At 49.0% G+C, this 27,994-nt stretch overlaps 2 long non-coding RNA genes across 3 annotated transcripts in view; both read right to left on the bottom strand.

Annotated features, from left to right (window-relative positions):
* LOC121137490 overlaps positions 1-19,309 on the bottom strand; it is a 106,848-nt gene extending 87,539 nt beyond the window's left edge. For both annotated transcript variants that reach the window (XR_005874729.1, XR_005874730.1), the window contains exons 1-2: positions 19,069-19,309; positions 14,828-14,876 (exon numbers count right to left, since the gene is read on the bottom strand). This is a non-coding gene — a long non-coding RNA (uncharacterized LOC121137490). The remainder of the gene's footprint in view (positions 1-14,827; positions 14,877-19,068) is intronic.
* LOC121137491 lies at positions 2,904-6,902 on the bottom strand. Its single transcript, XR_005874731.1, has 2 exons — positions 4,740-6,902; positions 2,904-3,255 (listed from the first exon to the last, which is right to left on the bottom strand). It is a non-coding gene; the product is annotated as an uncharacterized LOC121137491 (long non-coding RNA).
* Positions 19,310-27,994: the final 8,685 nt, after the last annotated feature.

Here is a 27,994-nt window from a genome sequence, read left to right as displayed (position 1 = left end):
CCCATCTCCCCCACACTCCACGCAGGTACTGACAACATTCGGTCCCGGCACAAGACCTCTAGCCTGTTTGGTTGAGCCTCAGTCAGTTACAGATGGCAACCCTCTCCTAGACAAATCCAGACAGGACCTACATTCTACGGGTAGAGACTCCGCCCTTTTCTTACAAGTCATCGTCTCTGAATGGCCCTGGTGTGTGTGCCCGACCCATCTTGCCGATGACCTGGCGATGGCTGTGTGGAGCACTCCAGTTTCCCCTGTGAAGTGGTTTGTTACCACGAGATATCGGGAGGCAGAGATTTGAACGCTGGCTTCTTCCTGGGAGAATTGCTCAGGGCATGCTCATGAGGATAGGAAAGGGGGAGAAGGGAGAGAAGAGAGGGAGGGAGGGGAGGGGAGGGTGAGGGAGGCAGTACCAGATTCTCTGAGGCTCCCTCCACTTCCTCCTCTGATGAGAATTAAACGAAGTTAAAAAAAAAAAAAAACTCTACAAGGATTGGATATCAGTGAACCCAGAGCGTCAGTACTGTACCCGGGTCAAAGGCCCTTAAGGAGTCACGTTAGGCTCTTGCGACCTACCCAGCATAGTCAAGTTCAACACTCTTCAGGGGAGAGGAAATGCCCCGTTCCTTCATGTACCCAGAAGTACTTGTGCTGCCTGGGCCAGAGAGGCTTCTGGTAGCTCTCAAAGGCAGAAGAGGTGGGTGGGTGGTCTGGGAGGCTTCTTTCTATAGCTACTTGCTCTTACCCAGTTACCTCCAATGGGTCCTCTGGCCTGAGGGGGGGCAGTTCCCAGACATTTTCTGGTCCGTATGTCTTCTTGGGTTCATTTCTCCGCTCCTGAACCGCGATAGTCAGGATGGCGGTAGGGATGAGGCGCAGAGATTCACAGACACACAGCCGGGGTGTAACTTACATCTAGTGGCGGCCAGAAGCAACGAATAGAACTGTAAGCATGGAAAGGCTGCTGCCCAGTCGAGGAGAAGAGGAAAGAGGCACAACAAACGCCCATCCTTATGGGCGAGATGGCCCTGGATGATGAGTAAGGGGTGGGGGAGGCGAGAAGCAGGGCTGGAGGAGGCCCTGACACACATGGGAAGCCTGGGCGCCGCAGAGGGAGAGGAAGGGCTCCAGCTAATGGCAACTCTGGGTGGAGTGTGTGGGTGTGAGGGAGATGAAGGTACCAGGATGACAGCAGGCTAGGGCTCACACAGTTGGCTGCCTGGCAACCATCGGAGGGACTTCCCGTCCCCTGAAACATACTTACATCCCGCCTACCAGCGCAAGGCTAAGAAATGTCCTGCCAGGGAGCAGCGGGGCAGGACGACTGGGTGAGTTCCTAAATGACACTCCATCTTTAATACACAGTAGCCCAAACCCCTGGTGCCGTCTTGCATGCTTTGACTTTAGACGAGGGATGGAGAGGATGTGACGGATCAGAACCAGCCCAGCTGCAGCACAGAGCCAGACCACTGGGTGTGGTGCCGTCTGAGCCCAGGAGGGGCTTTTTCTGAAAAAGGCAGATGTCAATCAGAAGGACAGGGGCGTATGCAGAGCAGCAGGTGGGGCTCTGTCCTTGTCCTCACCTACCAGACACAGGTAACCAAGGGAAGAATGGGCAGCCAAGGGTGTGCAAACACTTGAGGACAGGGGTTCTGGAGCCCAGCCCTGGTTCCAGGGTCGGACCAATGCCTGCCTTAGCCTCGTTTACCAAGAAGCAATTGAGAAAAAAACAAAAAAAGCAGAAGACGGAACAGATTCTCCGTGGAACTCCACATGGCACAAACCGATTCAATTAAACCTTAAGTTAAGCACATATTCTCCCTGAGTCCTGAGATGGGGCTGGCAGGGACCTCTCCCGGTTTTGGAAGGCTAGGATGGTTACTGTCATTGTCTATATGAAATGGGGACTGCCACTGTGACTGGCTGGGTGGAAAGTTCTCCCAGCCATTTGCTCTGAATAGCCCTTCCTAGAAACCAGCCTTTTATTTCCTCTGACAATGCAGGCACGCTTCTCGGGGTGGCAACAAAACTCTTTTACGGAGTCAAAAGTCTGATTTTTTGAGAGGTTCAATTATTTGTCCAGAGACACGCAGCATTGAGGAAGTGGTACAGGCAGGGTGTGTCCCCAGACATCTAAGTGAGGCATGTCCTTGCGCTCACGACAGGCTCAGGAGCTAAACCCCTGCACGGAGGCTTACAGTCAGTGCTCCCCCACCCCCCCACACTCCCCAGCTTCCTCCCATCTGCCTCATGTTCTCATTTTGCTCACATGACCATGAGGCACCAGGCATGACAGACACTGTGTACCCCAAAGCATTAGCCTGATCTTCAATTGTGATGGCTAATATCGATTGTCAACTCGACCGGAGGCCTCTGGACATGTCTGTAATTATCTAGGCTAGGCTAGTTGAGATGGGAAGGCCCACCATAAATGCCGACAGGGCCATCCCACGGGCTGGGGTCCCAGACTGCATTAAAGGGAGATGAGCCGAGAGTCCATCTGTCGCTGCTTCTAGGCTGTGGATACATTGTAGGCAGCTGTCTTGACTATGGATACATTGTAGGCACAGTTGCCTCAGTTCTGTCCTGCCTTGGCCACCATGATGGACTGCATTCCTCCAAGTCATGAGCCAGAATAAACCCTTCCATCCCGAAGTTGCTTCTTTAGGATATTTGACCACAATAACAAGGAAACTCACACACATCTTTCTAACCTCTTCTGACTAAGGCTGCTGCGAGATAAGAATACCTGGGTGCTGACACCACGCAAACCCATTTCTAGGGCTGAGGGCACATGGCTCCAGATTTTGCTGAAACAGGGGTCTAAAATTAATATATATATGTGTATATATATATATATTTCTGATAGTCCTTGGAACATTTAATTGAGGTAGACATAAACCTCTATGCAAGATGTTTATTCTTCTAATAAGTAGAGAAAAGGGGAAAGTTGAGGAAATGAGTCACTTATACGTCAGAGAGGATCGAGCCTGGGGAGTGCGCGGATGGTTACAGAGGCTCGCTAGCCCAGCTGGGAGGAGGCAGCTATGGGAAATGAGGGCCTGGAGCACACCAAACCTCTGGCTCCATCCTTCCTTTTCCTCTTCACAGCTCATGACTCAGAAGCACCTGGAGTGGGTGGTGTGGTGGGCCTGGACGCCTGGGCTGAGACTGTGTGGAGTCCAGGACTCAGAAATCAGGATAGCAAACGGCATGCCACCTTGAGCCATTGGCCTGCCCACTCTGGGCCGGATCCTTCACTTGCAAAAACAAAACAAAGCAAAAAAAAAAATGCATGGGTGGTTATGGAGATAAAACAGAAACAGCCAGTCAGGCAGGGAGCCCAGACAATGCTGCAAAGTTAACATAGCCATGATAATGAGCGAGGGGAAGGGAGAAGTTCCCTTATGTTGCTGCTCAAGGTCTAGGTGGCCAAGGGACCTGGACATTCCCAATTCAGAGGATGTCCCTGACCCTGGCCCAGTGACTACGTGTGACTCTGACCTGCAGAGGGCCCACATTCCAGGCACCCCTGCTTCTCCAGAAGCCTATTAAGGTAGGACAGGTACTGCAAAAGAGACCTGACTTGGTATAGCCAGCCCAGTGGGGAGCAGATCAGCCAAGGTGGGGGGCTTCCCAGCTACCCCGACTCACACAGGCAGAGATCATCTTTACAGTTACACCAGGTCCCTCTGAAGACACCTTCAGACCAACATGTCTGTATGGGAAAAGTCCAAAGGGTATCTGTGAGATCTCTTTGTGAGTGGACAGGGCACACAGGCCAGCGGCCATTGTCCTTTCCGTGCTGGCTTTTGGTACCGTGACATCAAATCACCACTTAAGCCCAAGTCACCCTTGGATTCCCTGACCACACAGGCCACTGTGTCCTTCCTTGGAAGGTTCTGGGGCTGGGCAGGGCCTGTCACCCGATGGCAGTCGTGAATCAGCCTCCCCACCTTACAATCTCGATGACCAAGGCTCTGCCAGACAGAGTGACTGTCACTGTGTCAGTGTGCTCCCTGTCCCCAGTGAGCACACTCAGGGCTCTTGGTCTAGGACCACCTCACAGCTGGGAACAAGGAACGCTCTCAGGGTGCTTTTTCCACAGAAGGGCCAAACGCCCTTTTCTGAGCAAGGCTTCTTGACCATTTTCAAGTACAGTCCCTTCCTATACACAAGACACAAATGGTGCCAACGGGGACGATTCGGCCATCCGTGGCATGAAAAGACTTCTCTGTGTAGGCCCGTTGTGAATTGTTCTTTTTTTTTTTCAGTGGCTTGATTGTCAACCCCAAGCCTGACAGCAAAGAGGAGAAAGGCATTCTCCCTGAAGGCCCAGGCCTTGTTGGTGAGAGGCGTGTGCATGGGGCGGGGGGGCGCTCCCAGAGCCGTCTGCTTCTTCTCAGGCTTCAGGCCTGTGGGGCTGCTAGGGGACGTGGCCTAGGAGGGTTGCAGAAAGGTGGCAGGCCCCCAGTTCAGTGTACCCCTGGCTCTAGAGGGGCTGCAGTAAGTAGGGAGGTGACTTGAGAGAGGGGGAGAGGCTGGCCATGCATTCCCCACCACCCGTGGCCTCCCAGTGGCAAGGATATGGAAACGTCCTACTCAGTTTTGTAGTCACAGCCTGCAGGGACTTACCACGGCTTCCCTCTGCCCCACCCAAGACTGAGCTATGTGAGGAAGCCTGTCAGCACCGACTCTGCCCCTCAGACTTGCAATGACCTCAGTGGCCTGGCACCTACTTGTCACGGGAAATGCTGTACCAGTCCAGCCTGTCAGGGAGGCCGAGGCAGGCAGCTGGAGGTCCATCTGGCTTGTGGTACCCAGGAGACAGAACTGAAGGGCCCGTGAGAGCGAGCCAGACTTAAAGCTGGCACTGCTGGCTGGCCTGCCTCCCTCCACTTCTAGCCTACACTTGACATTCTCCAGTACTCGGTGAACCCCGCCTTCCATACTCCCCCAAGACGTGTTCTGATAGGTGCCTCTCAGCTTCGGATGCTATGGTCACCTCCTCCAGGACTGACTGGCAGGATGAAGCCCTCAGCACCCCACTCCCACTCTCTTCAAACAAGAGCACTCAGAAGCAGGGCCAGTGCGTGCATCTTCATGCACACGTCCAGATGAGATTTCCCAAGGGCCTCCCTCGGGTGGAGGCAGGCGACTTTGAAAGCCTGACTTTCAAGGCACCAGAAGTAATGGAAACGGGAGCTCCCCAGGCTCAGCTAGGAAAGCTCGCACTGGGCTAGCTTCTGGGCTAGCTTCGATCTTGCCATCCTGAAGCCAGGAATTGGGGAGATGGACTAGCCTTTCTTCCTCACAGCTGTCCTTACCATAAGGTCTTGGGGGTCTTATTCTATGATAGAAGAATGTGGGGGATGGGTTGGGCTTTCCAAAAGAACCATCATGGCAAGGGAAACCACTTTGCAGATACAGGGACACTGAGCAGCTAGGTTAACAGAGGGAGGAGGTGACAGTGGGCAGGACAGGGGATGATATATATCTGCCTGACAGGTTTCCTTAACTTGCTCGGTCTCAGTAGGACAGAGGGAAATTGTGGTAAATCCCAGCAGGTTGTGACTACAAAACTGAGTACATGAGTACACACACACACACACACACACACACACACACACACACACACACTTACATATATGCATACATACATGCATATATACATGACAGAGAGAATACCCATGAGCAGTGGCAGAAGTACAGTTAATACCCAAGGAAAAACCAAAGGTCTCCCTCACTGCCCAGGACACCTATTAAAGAGCACTTAACAGTCACACTCCTTTGGCATTGGTGGCAGAGTGTGTCTCTGCAAATGTCCTGTCCTGGGGGACAGAAAGGTACAACTGGGAGTTGGCTGGGATGTCCCCAGAGGGTTAGCCATCAACAAGACAGCTGAGCAGAAAACCCCAAGGAGAGGGTGTAGGGAAAAAGCCATTGGAGGAAGTTTGTGGGGGCGATCTGCTAACCAGACCCGGCAGTGAGCTCAGACAGGTAGGGGAAGAGGGGAGGTTAGCGGCTGGTTGGGCATGGTCCCGAGGAGTAGACCAGTGTGGCCACAGGCCATCGTGAATACTGGCCTAGGACAGATGGGGGGTCTGTGCTACTCTTTCCTCACTGAGAAGCATTTGGGGTCTTTTAGAGGGATACTCTAGTAGCTCAGGAAAGGACAACCTGAGACAGGAGGCCATTAGGAAGGCTGAGAGCAGGAGGAGCGCTGGGAATAGCCCACACGGGAGACAGTGCCAGCCCAAGGGAAGGCAGAGGCAGAGCTGGGAAAGAAATGGGTGGGGGCATCAGAGGTCTGCATCAGATTCCTGGGAGAAAGTGGCACGGGAGGAGACTGGGGTGAGTACGCTGTGGTGAACACTCTGGTCTGCCTGGGGAGCTGGGGACCACGGAGACACAGACCCAGGGAACCTGCCCGGTGAGTGGGCTGAGCAGACATGAGACTACAATGGAAGGCCAGGGACACTCAAACCCAGTGTCATGCTGATTCAGGTCCCTAAAAATGCTGACTGGCCTTATACTTCTGAAGTGCTCACCCAGCACCATCAATTCAGGCTGCACACGGGACCGAAGGGAAGGACCTCACACCAGTGTTCAGCTTCTTTCTCAAGATTCGACTCTATCTGCCACTGTCGTTCCTCTGAAGACATAACCAAGGGGAAGGCTCTAATTCTTCAACTGAGACATGGGGCCGGGCGTGAGATTTCTCGGGATAGAGGCCTGCCTAGTTCAGCTCTATTCTCTGCACTTACACAGACATGGGTGTTCTGTGTATTCCGTGTAGCACAGGGTCACTCTGGGCAGGACAGCTACATGGCCTCCCTCCCCCTCATGTCTGTCTGCAGTCAAAAGCAGGATCCACCAGGAAAAGCCTACTTTTTTTTTTTTTTTTTTTTTTTTTTTTTTTGGTTTTTCGAGATAGGGTTTCTCTGTGGCTTTGGAGGCTGTCCTGGAACTCTCTCTGTAGACCAGGCTGGCCTTGAACTCACAGAGATCTGCCTGCCTCTGCCTCCCAAGTGCTGGGATTTAAGGCGTGCGCCACCAACGCCCGGCCAGGAAAAGCCTACTTGCCTGAAGACGTTTGCATCTCCAGCAGGCTCTGGACCCTTCATGGTCAATTCAGTCATGACACTGGGGAGAGTCAATGGTTCTGCTTAGAGGCGTGTTGATGTGTGAACGACCCATCTCAGCCTATTAGTGCGTCTTGCGTGCACTGAGGTGATTCAAGAAATGTTCTTTCACACGCCAGGGGCCAGATGTAAGCCAGACGGAGAGACCAAATACCTTACCAAAAGAAAAGACACCAAGGCCGGGAAAGAAGCTCTTCTCCCAAAGCCAGAACTTGCTGTGAACATTTCAGAAGTTTCCCCAGAGCCAAGCAAATAAGCCAAGACCTGCAGAAGTCTTGCTATCACCCAGACTATCCAGCCTTGGAAACAAAGCCTTGGAGCTACAGTGGCATCACACACAATGGTTCTTAAGAGGGGTTGATCCTCCCAGACCAAGCCTGAGTCTCCAGGCTACAATGTGCCACCACCATGCTTAGGGCACACTGTGGTTGGCACCACCCAACCTCCAACTTCCCGAGCCTGAAAGACTTTAGCACAGAACCAACACATGCCGCCAAAGTGAAATGAACCAATGTGTAGCCACATGTGACATTTAAAATTTTAAGTAAGGTCACACATTCAGTTTCTTAGCCATAGTGAATGTTGTTTTTTGTTTTTTGTTTCCAAGCTCTAAGCAGTTGGGCGGTACAGAACACGTCCATTACTGCAGAGGGTTCCAAGGGTGACACAGTTAAGATGCGGACTCTATTCAGAACCAAATAAGCTCACGTCAGAGCTAGTGATGCTAAGAGGGTTCACTCACTGTAGTCGCTTTTAGTGATATCTGTTGGGTACAAAAGAAAAGGATAAGGGAGGGGAAAGCTTGCGTTTGGTTGATTTCCTTGCATTTAGTCACACCCCCAGGGAGGCGTGGGAGGGTCATCTCTACACATCTTCACCATGCCCTGTTTTGTTTTTTTTTTCTGTCAGTTTAAATCCTAGCCTTAGAGGTTTGTCCGTCTGCCTGGTTTGAGGCCTCCCAGTTCTGTACACAGTGGGCCGAGGGACATTTGCCGAGAGCATCTGCAGGCGCTAAGGCTTCACGATGTGTGGAAAACCTCACGGGGGCCTGAATTTTTGTCCTGTGTCCCCAAAAATGATAATGTCCAAGGGTTGTATCTGAATGCAAGAGCCCACTCGTGTGGCTGTGTGCATTTCACGGTTTAAAAATCTTACCTTGAATCTGTAAGCTTTCATTTTGTAAGAATAAGAGGAAAAGGTGGTTTTAAGGTTTTTTTTTTCTGGAAAAGCTTGGGCATCCATAGAACAGAAAGATAGCCCAGTCTGGGATGCAGTTCAGTGGCTGCCTGCCCGAGGCATGGGTTCCATCCCAAGCACTGGGGGAAACCCACGGATGAGCTGAAGGGCAGGTAGTCACATTGGCTCTGACAGCGGATGCTCACATTCCTGGGGACAGAATCCACAGACAAGAAGACAGCTACTTGGATGAGTCAAAATCCAGTTCCTGTGTCACTGGGTTCGCATGTCTAACTGTCACACTGTTGTGGCCACAACACGGTCTGAAGGAGACCAGAGCCACAACAATATGAAAGAGGAAACTGAAGCTGAAAGTAGGATTTGTTGGTTTAAAAAGAAAAAAAAAGAATCTCACTCCTTAAAAGCTGCCTCCCTGTAAGCCTGGTGGTGGTGGTAAACACTTTTTAATCCCAGCACTATGGAGAGGGAGTTCCAGGACAGGCTCCAAAGCTACAGAGAAACCCTGTCTTGAAAAAAAAAAAACCAAAACAAAAGAAAAAGCTTCCTCCCCTCATCAAACAAACCCAAAGGGTTCTGTGAGACTTTGACCAATCTGCCTGACAATGAAAAAAATAACTGTGTGTGTGTGTGTGTGTGTGTGTGTGTGTGTGTGTGTGTGTGTGTGTGTGTGAGGGAGGGTAAGCCAGGCCAGCAGGCTTTCCCATCTCTACATCCCACTTCACCATAAGAACGCCGCGACAACACACCGTGCACTATCCCGTCCAGTTGACACAGGTTTGAGTGCTGCGGACCAGAACTCGGGTCCTCCTCACACTTGCTCTGCAAATGCTTTACCCGCTGAGACATTTTCCCCAGCCCTCGAGAAAATAACTCAATATAGTGTGTGTCTCAGGTGAAACTAAGTAGTGGGAACAAACAAGCTTGTTGTCTCTAGTTTTACACAACACCTAGCCGCGTCTAAGCATGGGGCTTCTGGTTAAACAGGAATGGTTTGGGCCCATTTGAAATGGCGTACATATTTAAGTATCAGTTTACTTAATGAGCACTTACAGCATTTCCTAGACTTATATAGTGTACGTATATTAATAAGCATGATATGAATTCCTGCTGGCTCTCTCTGCTTTCATGGTGATCTAGAGGTTTGAGAGACACATGGAGGTGAGCTGGAGGCTTTTCCATTACAGTGTTTCCTTGATGAAGCCAACTTGCCTGACACTCAGTTACACGCCCTAAGCAAATTTCTCTCAATTTCCCCCTGGCAAGCAATTAAGCCTAAAAATAAACTTTTTATTAAACAGAAAACTAAATTATTAAAAGTCATTTACACCAGATTACCCTGCTGATAACGGCATTACTACACACACTGAAAATTTTCTTTACCCAAATGTGTTTTTTATTAAAATGGAATAAAAACCAACCTCACAAGTTTTTAAAAGCAAATTATCATCCTCATTCACATGTTACCCTTGGTCTCATTTGCATTATTGTGAGAACTAGTCTTGGCTGCCCTTCGATTCGGTGCTGGTAACTCTACACGTGCTGCATGTAGGTTACTGAAAACACAGCGAGGACCTTCTAGATCTTTCTTAACTTGTCCGCAGCCAGAAAACAGAAAACTCTAGGGGCGGTGGCATCATGTTTGTGAAACAGCTTGTGTTTCGCTGCTTTTTAGCACTGGTGTTAATTCTCTCTCTCTGTCTCTCTGTCTGTCTATCTCTGTCTCTCTCTCTGTCTCTGTATCTCTGTCTGTCTATCTCTGTCTCTCTGTCTGTCTGTCTCTGTCTCTCTGTCTCTCTCTCTGTCTGTCTGTCTCTGTCTCTCTCTCTGTCTCTGTCTCTCTCTCTGTCTGTCTCTCTCTCTGTCTGTCTCTGTCTCTGTCTCTCTCTCTGTCTGTCTGTCTCTGTCTCTGTCTGTCTGTCTGTCTCTGTCTCTCTGTCTGTCTGTCTCTGTCTCTGTGTGTGTGTGTGTGTGTGTGTGTGTGTGTGTGTGTGTGTGTGTGTGTGTACGCGCGCGCATGTGAGACCCGAGGACAACGTTGGGGGGCTGCTGCTCAGTCACTGTCTACCCTGTCTTTTGAGGCAGGGTCTCTCACTCACTTATTTAGCTAGGCTGGCTAGCAAGTGAGTTCCAGGGATGTTCTTGTCTCTGTGTCCCTAATGCGGGGATGACAAGTGTCTATTGTCACACCTGGCCCCATCCCTTTTCTTTTTTAGCATGGGTTCTAGGCAGTTAACTCTACTGACTGAGCTATCTTCCTGGCCCTTGAATACAGTTTTAAAATGATATGGCAGTTTTACCAAAAATTTGATAGGCACATTGAAGCTGTTTTTAATTCTACCAGACTTGTTCTGTCTGTCTTTAAGTAGCCTCATTCTGAGTTTAGGTTAAAAACTGGCAAGAAAGCAATCAATTTAAGCAGAGTGTTTATTGATATTACCAAATTGGGTAGCGGAAAGATACTTTAATGTTCTTTCAATGAGAAAATGGATCATGTGGTATGGGGGGGGGTCCAGTGGTAGAGCCTGTGCCAACAGGCCCAAGGCAAAGTCATGTAACTTTTCTCGTCCACTCTAGTGAGATATAACAATAACCCACCCAACATTCGACACAGCCAAGGTCTACAAATGCAGGTTTCCTACCCAGATTCTTTAGGAATTTTTTTCTTTCCAATTCTCTTTTCTCTGGGATTTAATTTTCTTTTTCATCACTGACAGCCAAGAAGTCCGAGTTTTCTTCCAGCTTTTACATATATACTTCTCTTTAGGTTAAAATGCATGAGGCTTGCTCTTACAGCTGAGTTGAAGCTTACCTTGCCTTAAAGCCTCACCAGTTTTCAAGCATAAGCATGTAACTGACTGTCTCTGCAAAGTCACACACAGCCTACCCAGTTTCTAATTGGAACCAAGTTGTTGACATATGTAAGGATACATGTAGATCATTCATCAGGTGTGTTTTATAGTTATCATCTATTAGTAAGGGCAGCTTTCCCGTAATACACATGCCTGAATCGCTAAATGCCGGCTTTCTGGTAATCCACCTTCTTAGCAAAATTTGCACCCAATCCATTTGCTAGCCAAAAACTTGAAACGAAACAAAAACAAGTCAGAAACATTTCATCAAAGAAGCAGGGGGAAAAAAGATGCAAGCTCTTGCTATGGAAAGGGAAGGTTGGAGCTCAACGCCCGCAGTTTTACTTGTCCTGAGTGGCACATTGATCAGTATAAATGCCACCTGAGGTGCAAACCATGAAAGCCACAACACACTGCACATCACCACATTTCCAATGCTGCAGGGAGCAGGGACAGACACTTGTCCAAGGGGCAATGATGTGTGCATGAGTGTGAGTGTGTGCATGTGTGTGTAAGTGTGTGTACATATATACAAGGAGGCCTCTGTGTGTGTGTATGAGAGAGTGTGTGTACATATATACAAGGAGGCCAGTGTGTGTGTGTGTGTGTACATATATACAAGGAGGCCTCTGTGTGTGTGTGAGTGTGTGTGTATATACATACACAAGGAGGCCAGATTGAGTGTGTGAGAGAGTGTGTGTGTATGTGAGTGTATGTGTACATATATACAAGGAGGCCAGTGTGTGTGTGTGCGCGTGTGAGTGTGAGTGTGTACATATACACAAGGAGGCCAGTGTGTGTGTGTGTGTGTCTGTGTGCATACATATACAGGAAGTGAGAGGAAGATGTCATTTGTCTTACTCACTTGGAAGGATCTCTCACTGAACCTGAGATCGGCTGGCAGCCAGCAAGCCTCAGTCATCCTCATGTCTGCCCACAGAACGCTGAAGTTACAGGTACACATACGACCACATCCGACTGTTCACCTGTGTTGGCATCTGAACTCAGGGCCTGGTTATCTAAGCAGCAAGCGCTCTTACCTGATGAGCCATCTCTCCAACCACCAATTTCTTTTTGCATGCCCCTACGCCCCTCACACACCCAGCATATCAGAACTTGCTGCTAGGGCCTGATGACCTGAGCTGACCTTGGGAACTCATGTGGTGGAAGGAAGGAGAGACCTGCCTCCCACAAGTTGTCCTGGCTTCCACAGCACACTGTGGTATGTGCTCCATCAGAACTTGTAAACACACACACACACACACACACACACTAAACCGTTTTTTACAAAACCAAAATCTGGTTAGCAAAAGGCCATTGGCTTCATTTGCTTGGAGGAGTCATGCTTGATGGGAGGAGTCATGCTTGATGGGAGGAGTCATGCTTGATGGCTGCACAGAGCCAGCTGCCAAGTCAGTGCATGCCAGACATGCCTACAATCGCCCAGGGACGTACCACCCTGGAGGTCCCTTCTCAGTGGGAACATTAGCATCTCGATGACTGCTCCATGAGGAAAAGAGATATCTATCTTTTGTAGTAGTAGAAGTAGTGACTGTGCACGTGTGTGAGTACATGTTCATGTGGGTGTACATGCATGTAAGTGTGGAGGTCGGAGGTCAGCTAACTCCAGCTGTTGTTCCTCAGGCACGATCTTCCTTGTTTCTTGAGACAAGGTCTTTCCTTGGTTTGTAGTTTGCCATGTAAGAGTAGGCTAGCTGTAGCCATCTCCATCTTTTTTTAAAGAATTGATTTATTGATCACTTTTTTTTTAAATTTGAGACATGGTCTCGCTATGTAGATGGGTCTGGTCTGGATTTCACCAAGATCCTCTTGCTTCTGCCTCCCAAGTGCTTGGATTAAAGGTGTGGGCCGTCAAGCCTGGTAATTCAACTGTTTTGACACTGAGCCTCACATCGTAGCCCAGGCTGGCCTTGAACTCATAGCTAGCCACCTGCCTCAGCCTCTCCGGTACTGGGTTTGCAGAAATAATCCAAGGCTTCTGGCAGGAAAATTTAGTTTACAGAATTGCATATAAAATTATAAAAATGAGATTCCTTCACATATCATCCAACAGCAAGCTTAAAGGGGGCTGGGGGGATTAAAATTTGGCTTTCCTAATGCATGGCTATTCCTCTGTTTGGTTGTTCTTAAAAATAATTTATGTAAAACAGGCTTCTCTCTAAATATACTGTGTGTTCCCTTACATGCATTGAAAATATTTGCATACAGTGTGTGCGTGCCCTGGTACACACATGGCAAAAAATTTTAAAAATATGGACTGCATAAATCAGTAGCTGATTTTAAATATACATCAGCTTAAACAGATTTGTTTGCAATTTATGAATTCCTCAGGTATAAAAGATCTTTCTTGCTGGCTGTGCTACTAGAAGATGTTTATACTCTGTGGAGTGTACAAAAATGCCTCTCACGCAAACAAAGGAAGGAAAGGCTCAGAAGCTCGGCATTCTAACCCTGCCTTGGCTAGTAAATGCGGCAGAGACTGGTCGAGACCGGTGAGGTTAGCCTGTCATGCTACAGTAGACATGATATTTTGTGTGCTGCCCAAGACATTTTTCTCATGAATATAAGTCGCCTGCCATTTATTATGAGATTTTTCTCCGATTGACACCCCATTATGTATATTCAGTCAAGCTCGAAAGAGATTTCGGTGATCAATACACTATTTGTGTTGAAAGTCTATTAGTGGCTCTAGCAATAAGCTGCAGAGAAACAAAAATGGAAGTGGTATTAAGTGAACCGAACGATACAGAATTTTGTGTTTTAGACAAGGAGGCAGACACAGGATGTCATAAAAACAGGAGAGATGATAAGAGAAATGTCTTTTCTATTAAAAAACAAACAAACTAGCTTTGCTGAGCCCATCCACCGACAGAGAGCATTAGACGCCTGAGGATTTTTTTTAATATCTTAAATTACATATCAAGGTGTGTGAAGCAGTAGGGATAGAGTGTCTCTCCTGGCACCCGTCCCTTTAGGGTACAGACGACCGTCCTTGCTTCTAGAGTCACATGGAAGCACCTGATACCCATAAGTGGAGAAGGCAGATCCAGCCCTGGGGAAATCTGTAAACTCTTGGGCCATGCAGCCTCTCCGTTGGGTACTTTAATACATCCCGTTTTTTTATAACCTACTAGTACAGTACCCCAAGAGCACAGCCTTCATCAGCCGGGAGCTGGCATTTTGGTTAGTGTGCGTGGCTAAGGTGCTGACCACAGAATTTCATCTGATGCCCCCAAAGAATTCAGCTCCTGAGTCTGGAGGTAACTACACATTAAGAGCCATCTGCTTGAACTAAGACACTAGAACATACAGGGCCACCAAGAAAGACAAAGACATCAGGGAAATATCAATTAGGCGTTTACCAGGATAGGAAAGCTTCACGCCCCTCTTACAATGTAGCAAGGAGGAGCGAGGGCAAAAGGAAGGCGGTTAAAAGGTTGCAAAGGCCTAGGCATTCAGAAAGTCACACTGGGTGAATGTCTGTGCGTTACATGTCCCCCCAAGCCACCGCCTCCACTCCCCTTCCCTCTTCCTGAATCTTGGGTAGACAGACTGGAAAATCAGTATAGATCTCTAAAACTATCGACATTTAATTATTTGGTTTGTTGGACTTACAGTTTGAACTACTCTCGGGCAGAAGGGCAGCGGTCATGTGTCGGAACATCTGCAAGAGCAAAACAGCCAGAGTGTTAGCAGCTGGGGTCATCTGCAGAGTCCGCGGGTGCCTGGGGAGAAGTTCGCAGTTGTTTGACCAAAGCAGATGAGTCCGGGGTTGTGCACAGTATTTTGACTCCAAATTAGCAACCCAAAAGATGACATATTGAGACACTGGGCGGGGCGGGGGGGTTGGGGGGTTGAAGGGAGAGTACCTTCCTTGCTTATAGGAATACCAATAGTCATTTCTCACTTGCCTTGATGATCCTGAGATAGCCCAGGTAGACGGAATCAGAATCTAATCTCCATAGGAAAGGACACAAATGAAAATGCTCCTGACAACCCCAGAGTCTCCTCAGAATGGAAATCGAATAATCCCGAGCAGCAGATTCAGTCTGTGTAGGACGTGTGTGCATGCAACAGAATGTGCACGCAAAGCACATTCTCGCATCCTGCAGGAATGGCTGTGCAAGTATTTGATGCCACTTAAAATGAAATGCTGGGGCCAGGACTGCTGGCTTGGGGCTTTTGTGGTTTGTTTGTTTTGAGACAAGGTTTGGCCTCGGACATGGGTCCTCCTCCTTCAGCCTTTCGAGAGTGCTGGAATCATAGGCATGTACCACCACACCCAGTTTCCAGTTTTTAAAAAGCTGCTTTCAGGCTCTCAAACACATACAATACATACAATACACACACACACACACACACACACACACACACACACACACAGAATAAAATGTATCAATTTTCAAATAAAAGAAAAAAACCTAATGGTATTACAAATCTAAAATTCCCTGAAATAAGTTGATTTGCAAACTGGGTTTTCAACAAAGTCCTCATAAATCACAGGTGTGATGTAACATACTCAGATAAAGAAAGAGCATCTCAGAGGCTGGCTCCAAGTAAGACTGCAGAGCGCCCCTCCCTTTGTCCTTCAGCCTTCCCCAGTGTCCTGAAAAGGCTGTGTTCATTAGCAACGTCGCTCTTGGGGTAAAAAATGAGAATAGCTGGAGTGCTTTGGTAGTCCAGGTGTTAATTCGGTCGGGTCGCTAGCTTCATTGGGATGTTCTGGAATGTTCCTCTCACAATGTTGTGTGTATGGTTTACTGTGGGAACTCAAGGCAGTAATATTATGGAGTCTTCTCCTGCTGCAATCAATAGCAAACAAGTAGACAGTGCCAACTTCCTTAGATAATCACTGGATGTCTGAGGAAAAGGCTCTTTGGAGCATAACTGCCAAGACACTATCATCCAGGCAGAGCGCTACAGCCAGCCTGCCAGTCTGAGTCCCGAAACTACGGAAGTCGATTTTGATTTTAGAATGACCAGCAATCGCAGGCAATTTATCTGATTTGTTTGTCCCTGTGACTCAATGCCTTCACGGTGCTGGATTTGTAGGCGTGTTTGTAGGTTGAAGAGAGGGGAAGAGAATGTAAGGGGCAGGGGGAAGGTGTATGTGTTGGGGGAACAGAAGACGCTTTATCAGCTTTGAGCTTGAATTATCAGTTTAAAAAGGAGCACGCCATTTTCACTCCGAGTAATGAAATGGCTGAGGTAAGTGTTAACAGGTCCAGCCAGATCTGGAAATGTGCTAGCTCATCCTAGCAATCAGGTGAGAAGCATCGTTTTCTTCTCTTCAAATAATGTGTCTACCTTAAGAAAGGGTGGTAACCAAGTGGGCACCTTTCAGATTTAAAAAAAAATAAGGAAAGCAAAAAGGCTTTGGCCTTTCTCCCTTCCTCTTGGTCAGCCCTGCTGTCTGCAGAAGGCATGGGCACAGGGCGGCAACGGGAATTAGGGATTCGTAATGCCTTTTACTTCAAGGGGCTTACCACACTTTCCTTTCCTACAGATGTGACATCCTGTCCTCCGAGGAGGCATTCCTCTAGCTTGACCTGGTTCTGCTTTGTGGACCTTGCAGTAAAGGGTTGGTCCATTCATCTATTTCTTCTTCCTGTCCTCACGAAGATACCAGGTTCTTGACTATCCCACCTGCTGGCTTATTTCATAGATTACCTGAAAACCTTCATCAGACAAAACAAAGCAATAACAACTCCAAAACCTTATTTTTATAAAGAGATTTTTATCGGGAGATCCAAAGCCTTGGCCGCTCGTTCTTCTCAGTGTCTTTCAGCCTCCCAGACCTTAAAGTTTGGATACAGTTCTCACCTTGTATCTTTCCATAAAAAAAAATCAGCCTCTCAAAGTTATTATAAATAACGCTTTTGCCAAGCTGACAGGTGAGCTGGAGAAATATTAGGCTCTGCGGTCCTGAACGTGACTGGAAGTCCACCCCCCCCCACCCCGGAATATTAGTGAACACACAGTACAGGCAACACCCAAGCCTGACACTGCCTCGTCCTCCACTACTGCAATTGCAGGGCTCCTTCCCTGGTTACACGCAGAGGCTCAGAAACAGGGTGGGGCTCCCTGGTCCTGCAATGCAATGGCAAAGAGGATCTTTGCTGTTAAGAAAACTGAATTGTTCCATATTCCAGTCTTCCAATATTCTCCACAAATACCGTGGACATAACCATGTGCTTAAGGGTGTCACTGTTTCTAATATTACAATGGAGATGAAAACCTTTGTGTCAAGTCAAATGAGATGTATGCGTTAGCGTACATGGCAGGTATTGAAATGAAGGGGGTGAATCTAAAAGCCCAGGAAAATCTCCCAGACAAGAGGCACTGAGTTCCCCAATAAGAAGACATATATATATATATACACACATATATATATATATAAATTTTAAAAGTATGGTTAAGGTCTAGAAGTAAAAGCTAACTGTGCTGGCTTCCTTATGAGTCAGCAGACCTCTGAATCCTTCAGCCAGTGTAGCTAAAGTACATGGGCAAGAGCTGTCTTTTGGACACACCCATTTTCCCAATCTCTCTCTCTCTCTCTCTCTCTCTCTCTCTCTCTCTCTCTCTCTCTCTCTCTCTCTCTCTCTCTCTCTCTCTCTCTCTTCCCTCCCTCCCTCCCCTCTCCTTCCCTCCCTCCCCTCTCCCTCCCTCCCTCCATTTCTCTCTCCATCTCTATGCTTCTTGGTGTCTGAACTCAGAGCTTGCAGCCCAAACTGCACCCCTCCCCCTCCCCCTCTCCCAAGACAGACTCGGGCTCCAGTGTGGAAGGGCTAGCCTTCAGCTCTTTCCTGAGTGCAACTGGATTAGAGCCTATTTCTTTCTTCATGGGCAACTCCTACTTCATTTTCTCTCCAGTCTGCATGTTATCAGCTCGACATTCCCTTCAGTGGCATATGACAAATTAAATTGGCCATCACTGTACTCTTCAAAGGAGGTTATCTTCTCTTCCCCAGAGCTACTGCTTTCTCCAGTCCTGAACACACACACACACACACACACACACACACACACACACACACCTTGGCATTCATTTATTTATTTATATTTTCAGGGTTTTGTTTGAAGGGGAGAGGATTATAAGAAATAGATGGATGAAACTCTCTACTAAGAAAGAAAAGCAACCCGGAGCCATAAAACCAAAGGTACAGTGCAAAATATGGTTTAAATACCTATATCTGTACTACCTTGCATTTAAAACAAAAACTTTATAAAAAAAAAAACCCTGCGAATTAAATGGTTTTTCACCTTTCCTCGTAATTCAACACTTTAGCACGTATTTTCTGCCAAAAAGTCATAAAGTAAAAAAAAAAAAGAATATTTCCTAGGTGCCTTCAAGTCTCACGCCTCTTTGGCAGAATCACCTGCAGTACAGGGGTAGATCACAAACCGAGGGGGTTGGCTGGTTAGCACCGCGACATCTGGAGTCACTCTGATTCCCTTTCTCGCTGGCATTTCAAGTGGCTTTGGGGGACAGAGTGACCGGACACAGAGGCTTCGCCCTATCTGGGTCTGATTCTCACAAGGGCCCCCCGCCCCCCACATTCAGACTCTCGGGCAGTACCCAACCCGCGCCAGCTAGCTGCAGCTACCGGCTCCCACCTGAGTGTCTTTTCAACCTTTGTCAAGTATCTCAAGGCAAGAATTCTTCAAATCAAAGCTCTCTCCCAAACCAGAGATTGGGGAAACTCCAAAAAGGAGGCCCAGAAGGCAAGAGACTTCGGACTCGCTCTGCAAGCCTTACTTAGTCATTACATCAATCCGCCGGTGCCTCGGAGGACCCCGAGGTCCCCACACGGTCGGACAGCATCCCCACGCCTGCGCTCCCTCTGGGCACTCACCGACTGCTAGAACGGGAGTCACACGCCGTGGTCCAGACTTCCGCCGCAGAGAAGCCCAGCACGCCCACCCGAGTGGCCAGCGCGCCTAGCCGTGTGGTCGGAACACGGGGTGCCCAGTGCACCCACTGAGGTGGCCGGACCTCGGGGTGTCTGAGCGTGCCCTCCGAGGTGGCCGGATCGCCGGCGCCGGGTAGGGCGGTGGGAGCCAGGCATCTGCTGCCGAGGAGCAGTCCCGGGCGGGTCCGCGCCGAGCTCGAGCGAGCGGGCGAGCGGGTCGGGAGGGGCCATTTGTAACCGAGCAGACGCTACCACCGCCCCTTACTCGCGGGGGGGCGGGGGCGGGCGGTCAGGTGACGGCGGCCCACCCCGCGTCGCTGAGCCCGGTGGTTCCTGCCCGGGAGGAGCCCCCTGGCGCGCTCTGATTGGAACTCCCGCTGCAGTAGCGGGGGGAGGGGGACACGTGACCGCCCAACTGGGCAGCCCGGCGCGCCCCACCCGCTATGGGCACCCCATCTTCCCTACTGGAAAAGCCGGGGAACACAGGGAAGGCGCGGGGGGGGGGCGGGGAGCACGCTGGGTGCAACCAGCCCCTTTAGCTGCAGTGCCGGGTGATCACCGCAGCTGAACCTGGGCAGGCTCCCTCACTCTACCAGCTGGCCTTCGCTGTCCTCCGCCCTGCCCTTGGCAGTAGAACCCCCCCCCCCTTCCTCGGCCGCAGCACACATACATACACCCGCACACACCCAGGCACTGACATTCTAGGTAGACCACCGTGTCACTTCATAGTTAAGAGCGACCCCTCCCCTCTCTGTCTCTCTCCTTTCTGAGCGGCGCAGAGTACAGGAGGGCAGCTTAAGGCGATGCATTGCAGACGCGGCCCAGCACCCAGGCTAGAAAGCCCTCCCACCCCCCCACGAATGAACCACACCCCGGGATGCCCGGTAACTCTCAGGTCTAGAAGGCTAGGGACTCTAGCTGACTCCCTGTGGGGAAAGGGAGTCGCGTTTGAAGGTCCACCCTCCCCAGAGAGGGCAGTGGCCATCGGAGCGCAAGTCCAGTCCGCAGCCTAGGGTAGCAAAGACCCAAGAAAGATCCTAATTATGGCAGAGGTGCCGCCAGGGACGTGCCTCATGGTGGTGGGAAGCCAGCTATTAACCACCCACAGCCGGGCGTTGCTTTTCTCTTGAATGCGAACGCCTTCGGAGTTTCGCGCTGTTCCAAGCTCCAGTTCTCTGCAGAGAGCGGAATCCGCAGCCTCGCACTCCACCTCCCCGTGACCCCCTCCCTTGGTTGCACCACCCTAGATGGCAGGAATTCGGAGAAACTGCGGTGTCACGTCCGCCGCGATGCCCGCGGATGGGTCTGCGCCAACCCCAGCAGCACGTGGGGACCGTGAATCCCGTGTCTGCTGCCGCTTGGGCCGTACTGTAGGTATACTTAACGCGATTATTAGAAGCAAAATGTCTCTCTCTACACTAGCTTCTTTCTAACTTCTGTCCAAGGGAATTTTGTACAGAATTCGGTCGTGGATGCGGTTTCCTGCCAAGGTAGCCACTGCCGAATGCAAGGCACCTAAGGGGAAGAGGGGGGCACTCTGGCCCTTGGTCCACTGCGCTCCACCTTCCCTCCTAGCCCCCATCCACGAAGCTACGTCCACCTCAACCCAGAGGGCCTTTCCCTATCCCTCTCTTGACAAATATCCCGCAGGTTTGCTCAGTAGGAAGTTTACTGTATGTGAAGCTTTGGGCACCAAAGCTAGACAGAACTTTGGAGAACGCCGAAAAGCTACCCCTAGGAGAGGGGAACGTAAAAGGAAATGGGACTGTCAAATTAAGGAGCATCTAATTTTCAAGCTGATGCCTCTCTGTCGTTTTCCAAACTACACCACACAAAAGGGGGAAATAATCCATTTAACACACACACACACACACACACACACGCACGCACGCACACACACACACACACACACACACACACCTTTTAACACCTTTTAGCAAGGAAGCTGGGTCACTTTTGGGTTTCCAGGTGTTAATTTTGATGTTAACCACCACTTTAAAATAGAAAGTTGGTGATGGCCAGAAAATCAGAAGACACAGGTCGTAGGGTTTTCACAGTTAACCTTGCTCTCCCAACCCTCTCTCAGGAAAGCTGGGAGAATACTGGACACTTGTGGCATGGCCTGAAGAGATAATTTCCGAGGGTCTGGCGTGTGTTCAAAGATGCGATATACAGAAGCCTAGACAGGCCGTGAATGCCCCTTCAGAGCCTCAAGACTGTGTTTTTGAACTCGAACTGTAGATCCCTGCCCCCCCCCATGCTGTATCTTGCACGTCTGGGAATGATTGTGCAGTTAAACGCACACAGCTACGCACGATGGGTCCGGAGGTGAGTGGTGGTGTCAGATCCTGGACTTTCATGCGTCCTGCCCTTGGGGAGCATTGAGAGGGAGACGGCCGGATGTAGCTGACAAGGGGCGGGGGGGTAGACGCGCCTTGCAGTGAAGGGTAGGGGTGTTTGCGGCAGTGACCATGCTGGTGTGTCTACAGGGTCACGCCCTGTTGAGAAAGCGCGCAACACTCGGGATGAAGGGGGTGACATTGAACCGGACAGGTCGCTGCAGAGCTTGTGCCTTCAGCGTCCTCCTGCGGCTCGGTCCGAGGTCTGCGGAGCTGTGTCTTTGGAGTGACCACACCTTGCGTGGGCTGCGAGAAGCCGCTTTATGGTGACGGGTGGGGTGGACTAATAAGGTACAGAATTTGTCCTGGCTTTTAATCTGAAAGGAAGCTGGCAGTATCGACAGGTTAGTCTTGGAAAGCTGCGAAGAGGGCGTGGTGGAAGGGGACAGATGGCAGCTTGGGGGTCCCGAGATAAGATGGATTTCAAAGGCTTCCTGTCTGCAGGCATGCCCTCCAGAGCTTCGCTAAGTGCCACCATTCCTTTCTATAGTGTAGTGTAGGCACTGCCCTCCCCCCAACCCCCTTTCTCCAAGTCCCTATGGCCAAATCGCTGCAGGTCGGCCAGCATCAGCAAGAGTCTGGGCCCGTCATTTCCCCTCCTTTCATTCTTAGAGCCGACCAAGGCCTGCCGGGACCATAGTACGCCTGGCAGGGACCTTACTGCCCCTGTCGACTCCACTGCGCCCACTCCAGAGTTGCTGCGACAGTGGGACCTCTACCTTCTAGTGCCTTCTGGCCCCTCCTTGTTGGCAGTTCACCTCTCGCCCCGCCCACCACCTTCCTTCCCCAGCGCTTTCGGCTGCACCCACACCAACCATGCCTGGATGCCTAGGGCTGGGAGCAGCCTTTGAGGAGCGCCTACGACGGCGATCCGCAACCGGGCCACGGCTGCCCCAGCTCCGGGTGCACCCACGTGGAACCCAACGGCTACCCCAGGGTCCCGGCTTCAGCCATGGGTAGAGTTCACGTGAAATCCTAGGGAGTTCCGCAGGTCAATGTCCATCTGTCTCTGCCCCACCAACCCTAGTCAGGGCGTGAGGGAAAGGTTTGGAAGCTTCAGTGTCCCCAGCCATCCCTGGACAAAGCCTCCAAGCTTTCCCGGCTTCCCACTCCGGAAATTCAAGGAGTCCGGGGCAGCAGGGAAGGGATGCGCGTGGAGAGCGCCTCCAGGCGTCTGGCCAGGATGCGGTGCGGGCCGTGTCCCAACCCTGTCCAACGCCGTTGCTCCCGCGCCTGCATCCGCACCGAGGTGCTGCAGAGCGCAGGCCGGGCGGCGCCGGTGGCTGCACACCCACGTGCCTGGGTGAGCGCGCCCCCAGCCAGCCGCAGCTCCTGGGCTGGCGCCGGCGAGATCTCCGCAACGCCCCACCCTCCCCGCGCTCTCAGCCTCCTTGGCGTCTCCGCCGCAGCTTCCGAGACCCGGCGCCGCCTCTGAGAACCGCACTGCCCAGCACAATTGCGGGCGGTTGCCGGGAGGCCGCACCTCCGTGCCGCCGAGTTCCGTTCTTACCTGGTTCTGTGCATGGCGGGGTCGGTCACTGCTCCCGGGGGTTCGTTCGCCGGCCACTGCCTCTTGAAAGTTGCGCCGCCGGAGGGCGTTCCCGAGGCTCCAGCACCCTCCTGAAACCCTTCTCCAACAGGCATCTTGCATGGCACCTTCTTAGCCTGTTACCTTCTTTAACAGGAGGGGAAGCGTGGCCCTGCCGCTTTCCTTCTGGGTCATGCCTCTCACTCACATCAACGCCCACCTCTACATACACCTGGTCGCGGCGAGTCCAGGCCCTGAATTCTCCTTGCCCACTCCTAGATCCAATACCCCGCAGTCGCTGACAACAACGGGATGGGGTGGCACTTAAGAGCAAGGTAGTGTCCCCAAATTTAAGAAATAATCACCTGTCCCTTGTCTTTGTGTGTTTCAAGGCGTGTAGCATGTTTAGGAACGCATACAATCCGGTAGCACTCACGCAGTTAGAAAATCAGACCAGAGTATTTTACATGCAGTTCTAAGAAAGAACGCAGGCTTTTTTGGTGCTGTTTTGTTTCTGACACAGGGTCTCATGCCGCCCTGCCTGGCCTGGACCTTAGCAGGTAGTCTAGGATGACTTCGGACTTTTGATCCTCCTGCCTCCAACTGAGAGCTGGCTCGCACCACTATTCTTGATTATGTGGTGCTGGGGATTCAGCCCAGGGCTTCTGGGGGCTAGGCAAGAACTCTGTTAACCGAGCTACAGCTCCCAGGCCCCAGGATACTGACTACAAACAATGCCACATAACTGGATAATGGTGCAGCACGGATAGACACCCCCCCCATCTCCAATTATTCCTGTATCCCCCCCTCCCGCCCCCACACAAATGAAATTTTGAGTAGTCACCACCACTGTTGACCAAAGTCTTCCTGTCCCTAAGGATGACAGGTGACCTCTGACAATACCATATCATCCACACCTCCCAAGTTCTGTCATTTCAAGACAGTTAAATAAATGGATCGCATAGTCACGTCATCTTTCTCTTTGTTCTTTCTTAAAAGAAAAAGAAAACCAGCTCCACATTATTTCCTAGAATTCCATCCTGCTTACTGTAGTCCATATTGGGCCATTGGATTGCATTCTTGGCAGGAGGGGGTCAGCTGTTTAACCGTCACACAGTGTATCCCTTCAAGGGTTGTTGTCTGTACTTTAGTTACTATGGGTAAGTTACGAGCATCTGTGTGCAGGTTTATGGGTTTCTTGGGGAAGAATGCCCACGAAAGTGATTGCTGGGCTCTGTTGGAAAAAGCTTACTTCTATAAGACACTTGGGATTTCCAGGACACCCACATCTGGTTACTGAGGTTCTCCTCACTCTTATCAGCACTTAGTGCTGTCAGTATTTGTATTTTAGCCATCCTGACAGATGTAGTACTATCTCAAGAAAACACACGGATTTTTTATTGTACACTTTTTTTTAAAAAAATGAAATATCTGTTTAAGTCTTTTGTTCACATCTCACTTGGAGAACCTTGTTTATCTGTTCATTTGTTTTGTTTCGGCTCTTAGGATTGAACCCAGTGCCTCATTCATGCCAGGCAGAGCAGTCTTTGAAGAGTTCTTTATGTGTTGGAGAACAGGTTCTTTGTGAGATGCTTGCAAATGTTTTGTCTGATCCTTTTTTTGGGCATTTGCAGAACAAAGCCTTCTAGACTAGATGAGGTAGATGCACCTTAACAATCTTCCACTTAACGAGCTTGAGAACTCTTGTCTAGCCATAAATCTTGACAGTTTCCCATAATTTTGAGAGTAAAATTGTTTATTTTGTGTGTGTGGGGGGATGTGCATGGGTTCAAGTAACAACAGTAAAACTCCCGTGGTATATTTATATGGGTCTTTCTGTGCTGTGCATTCTGCTTCATCTGTTTATGTGTCTCTCTACACTTCACCGCTGCCATGCCGTCTCTCAGCTGAGCTGCGAGCATTTAAACCAGGTAAATTATTCCTCTCACTTAATTATTCCTTTCTTAAAAGGATTGCTTTAGGCATTCTATATACTTTACAAGTTTCTCTAAATCTGTTTTTAAAAAAAGTTTGCTAGGGTTTTATTACAAATTGCACCACCAATAGATCTGTTTGGGGGGAGGGTGATTTTTGTTTGTTCTGGTTTTTTGTTTGTTTTTACATTGCTTCTTTTTGAATGTATCTCTTAAGTTACTTATGTCTTCATTTATTTTCAATTGGCATTTTAGGATTGGTTTAGATTTATGCCTAAGGATCTCTCCTCTCTCTCTCTCTCTCTCTCTCTCTCTCTCTCTCTCTCTCTCTGTCTCTCTCTCCTATCTCATTTAAAAACTTGGTTTCCATGTGATCATTGTATAGAGACACAATTAAAGCATACATGTTTGGGCTGTAGAAATGGCTCAGCTATTAAAAGTGCCTACTGCTCTTCCAGAGGACTGGAGTTCAGTTCCCAGCACCCAGATCAGGCATCTCACAAGCACCTTCGACTTCTGGGGATCTTACATACTCTGGTCTTGTTGGTGCTGCACACGGGTGCGTATATCCCCACACAGACACACAATTTAAAAAGTAAACCTTAAAATAAAATTTACATGCAGACCTGACTTGCCATGTTTCCTACAGAGGCAATCATGATGTATCTGAAAATGAGGAACATTTTATTTCTTTCTTTATGTCTGCCTGCTTTTTACTCCTTGTCTTAGTTCAGTGGCTATAGTGCCTAGCTCTTTGTTTGTCAAGAGTGCTGACGTAAATGACTTGCCTCATTCCTGACCCCCGGGGGAAGATCATTGACCTTGAAGATTCTATCTCAAGGGTTTGTAGATGTTTTTGATCCTTCCCATGATTTTACAATATGACACATTGTTATTATTGGCTGATTCTTAAATAGGGAATCAAACTGATTCACCTATGTATAACCCAATTGTCCAAAGCATATGTTAATAATAATTCTTATACATATTTAGATTCAATTTTGTTGTAAATTTTTGCATCTAAGTTTGTGAATGTTACTCCTTTTACCCCCTTTGTTTACAGTCTGGTTTTATGATTAGACCCTCATGAAGCTAATTAAGAAGTATTCTACCCCCTTCTGTTTTGTGGGTGACATTATGTAAACTTACTATTAATTCTTTACATTTTGGTAGAATTCTCTTATAAAACCATTTGGTCATGGCAACTTTCTAAACAAACATTTAGGTAAAAATTTCCTTTAATGGTTGCGGTTCTATGCTATATTTAATGTTCGTTGAATTTGGTCAGCTTTTACTTTGAGGAAAATTAAGTTACTCTCTAGGTTTTAAAGTTCCATCTGGGCCTAGAGAAATGAATCCGTAGTTAGGAGAATTTGTTGTTCTTCCAGAGGAACAGGGTTCGGTTCCCAGCTCCCATGTGGAGACATACAACCAGCAGTAACACCAGTTCTAGGGGATTCTCAGTGCCTCTGACTTCTTTGGGTACCTGGACTCTGGTGCGCATGTCCACACACATACATACAACCTAAAGCGTAAACAGAACTTAAAATATAGAAATTATAGTTTCTTGTAATGACTGGAGCGTGGAGCTTGTAGGAGCACTCCTTGTCTGCTACTGAGATGGCGGTGTGGTGACATCACTGGTTTCATCCCTGATACTGGTGACTTGTGTGTTTTTCTCTTTTAGCCCTTGTTAGTCATGCTAGCCGTGCATCAGTCGTATTGATTTCATTGAAGGACCAGCTTTTCATTTCACGTTTCTCTGCTGTGTTCTCATTTTCAATCCAGTTTTCTTTTGATGCATGCTTGTGTACTTGTATGTGTGGGTGCATGCACACACATGTTTGTGCATGTAGAGGTCAGAGAGCCACCACTTCCTTTGAGACGGGGTCTCTCTCTCTCTCTCTCTCTCTGACCTGGAGCTAACCAAGTAGGTTGTTTGGCCAGTGAGCTCTAGGACGCTGCCGTCTCTGCCTCCCCAGAACTGGGATTCCAGCATGTGTATGTCATATCCAGCACATCAGAATGTGATCCCAGCATGTGTCAGCAAGCCCAGAACTTTATGTGGCTTCTGAGGATTCAAACTTCAGTCCTCATGCTCAAAACCAAGTTCTTTGCTGAGACATTCCCTAAGTTTCTTATTTCTTATTTATTATTTTCCTCCTTACTTTTTCCTCTTTATCTTGCTATGAGTTCACTTGGCTGTACTTTTCTAGCTTCTTCAGGGAGGGATCTCCATTATTGGCTTGTGAATTCTTCCTTCCGCTGTAATCAAACTAAAGCTGTGAATTTTCCTTTTGCCGTGGCTTTAACTGTGTCTTGATATTTTTGATAGGTATTTCATTACCATTCAGCTTTAATACCCTTAAATTTCCTTCTCAGACTTCCTCTTGATCAACAGGAGTGTGTTGTTTAAATTCCAAGTGTTTGAAGATTTTTTTTCCTGTTACCTTTGCTATTGATTTTCAGTTTGAATATACTGTAGTCAGAGAATGCAGTTTACAAAATTCAATTATTTTAAGTTTCTAGAGGCTTTTCCTATGAGGCAAGATAGGTTCTTTTGGCTCTTGAGGGAAATAGACACACACACACACACACACACACACACACACACACATGCACGCACGCACACATGCTCGCAAGCAAGCACAGTTGTTGAATGAAAAGTGTTCCACATATTTGTTATACTTCCTTTGGATTGACACATTTTCTCCTGGGTATTCGAAAGAAAGTTACAAGACCCATGGTGTCCACCCTCCACCAGCATTAATCACACAAGTAAAAACAGCAGCAGAAGAGGAGGCCCTCCCATGGCACTTACAACGCTGGGACCTCCAATGGTCCATGAGTCACCTCTTATGCTAAGCAGTTCCTCACTCATAACCCCAGGATCCCTTGACTTACGAAGCTCGACTTGAGTAGAATCACTTCTTGGGCCTCTGTTGGCACTCTATGTGAGTGAACAGACATTTTTGTTCATGTGACAGGAAAAGTCATACAACCTGTTG

Source organism: Mesocricetus auratus, unplaced genomic scaffold, assembly GCF_017639785.1.
Source record: "Mesocricetus auratus isolate SY011 unplaced genomic scaffold, BCM_Maur_2.0 Super-Scaffold_100691, whole genome shotgun sequence".
Lineage (NCBI taxonomy): Eukaryota > Metazoa > Chordata > Mammalia > Rodentia > Cricetidae > Mesocricetus > Mesocricetus auratus.
The sequence above is the reverse complement of the archived record's forward strand: the minus strand, read 5'-3'. Positions and strand labels throughout refer to the sequence as shown.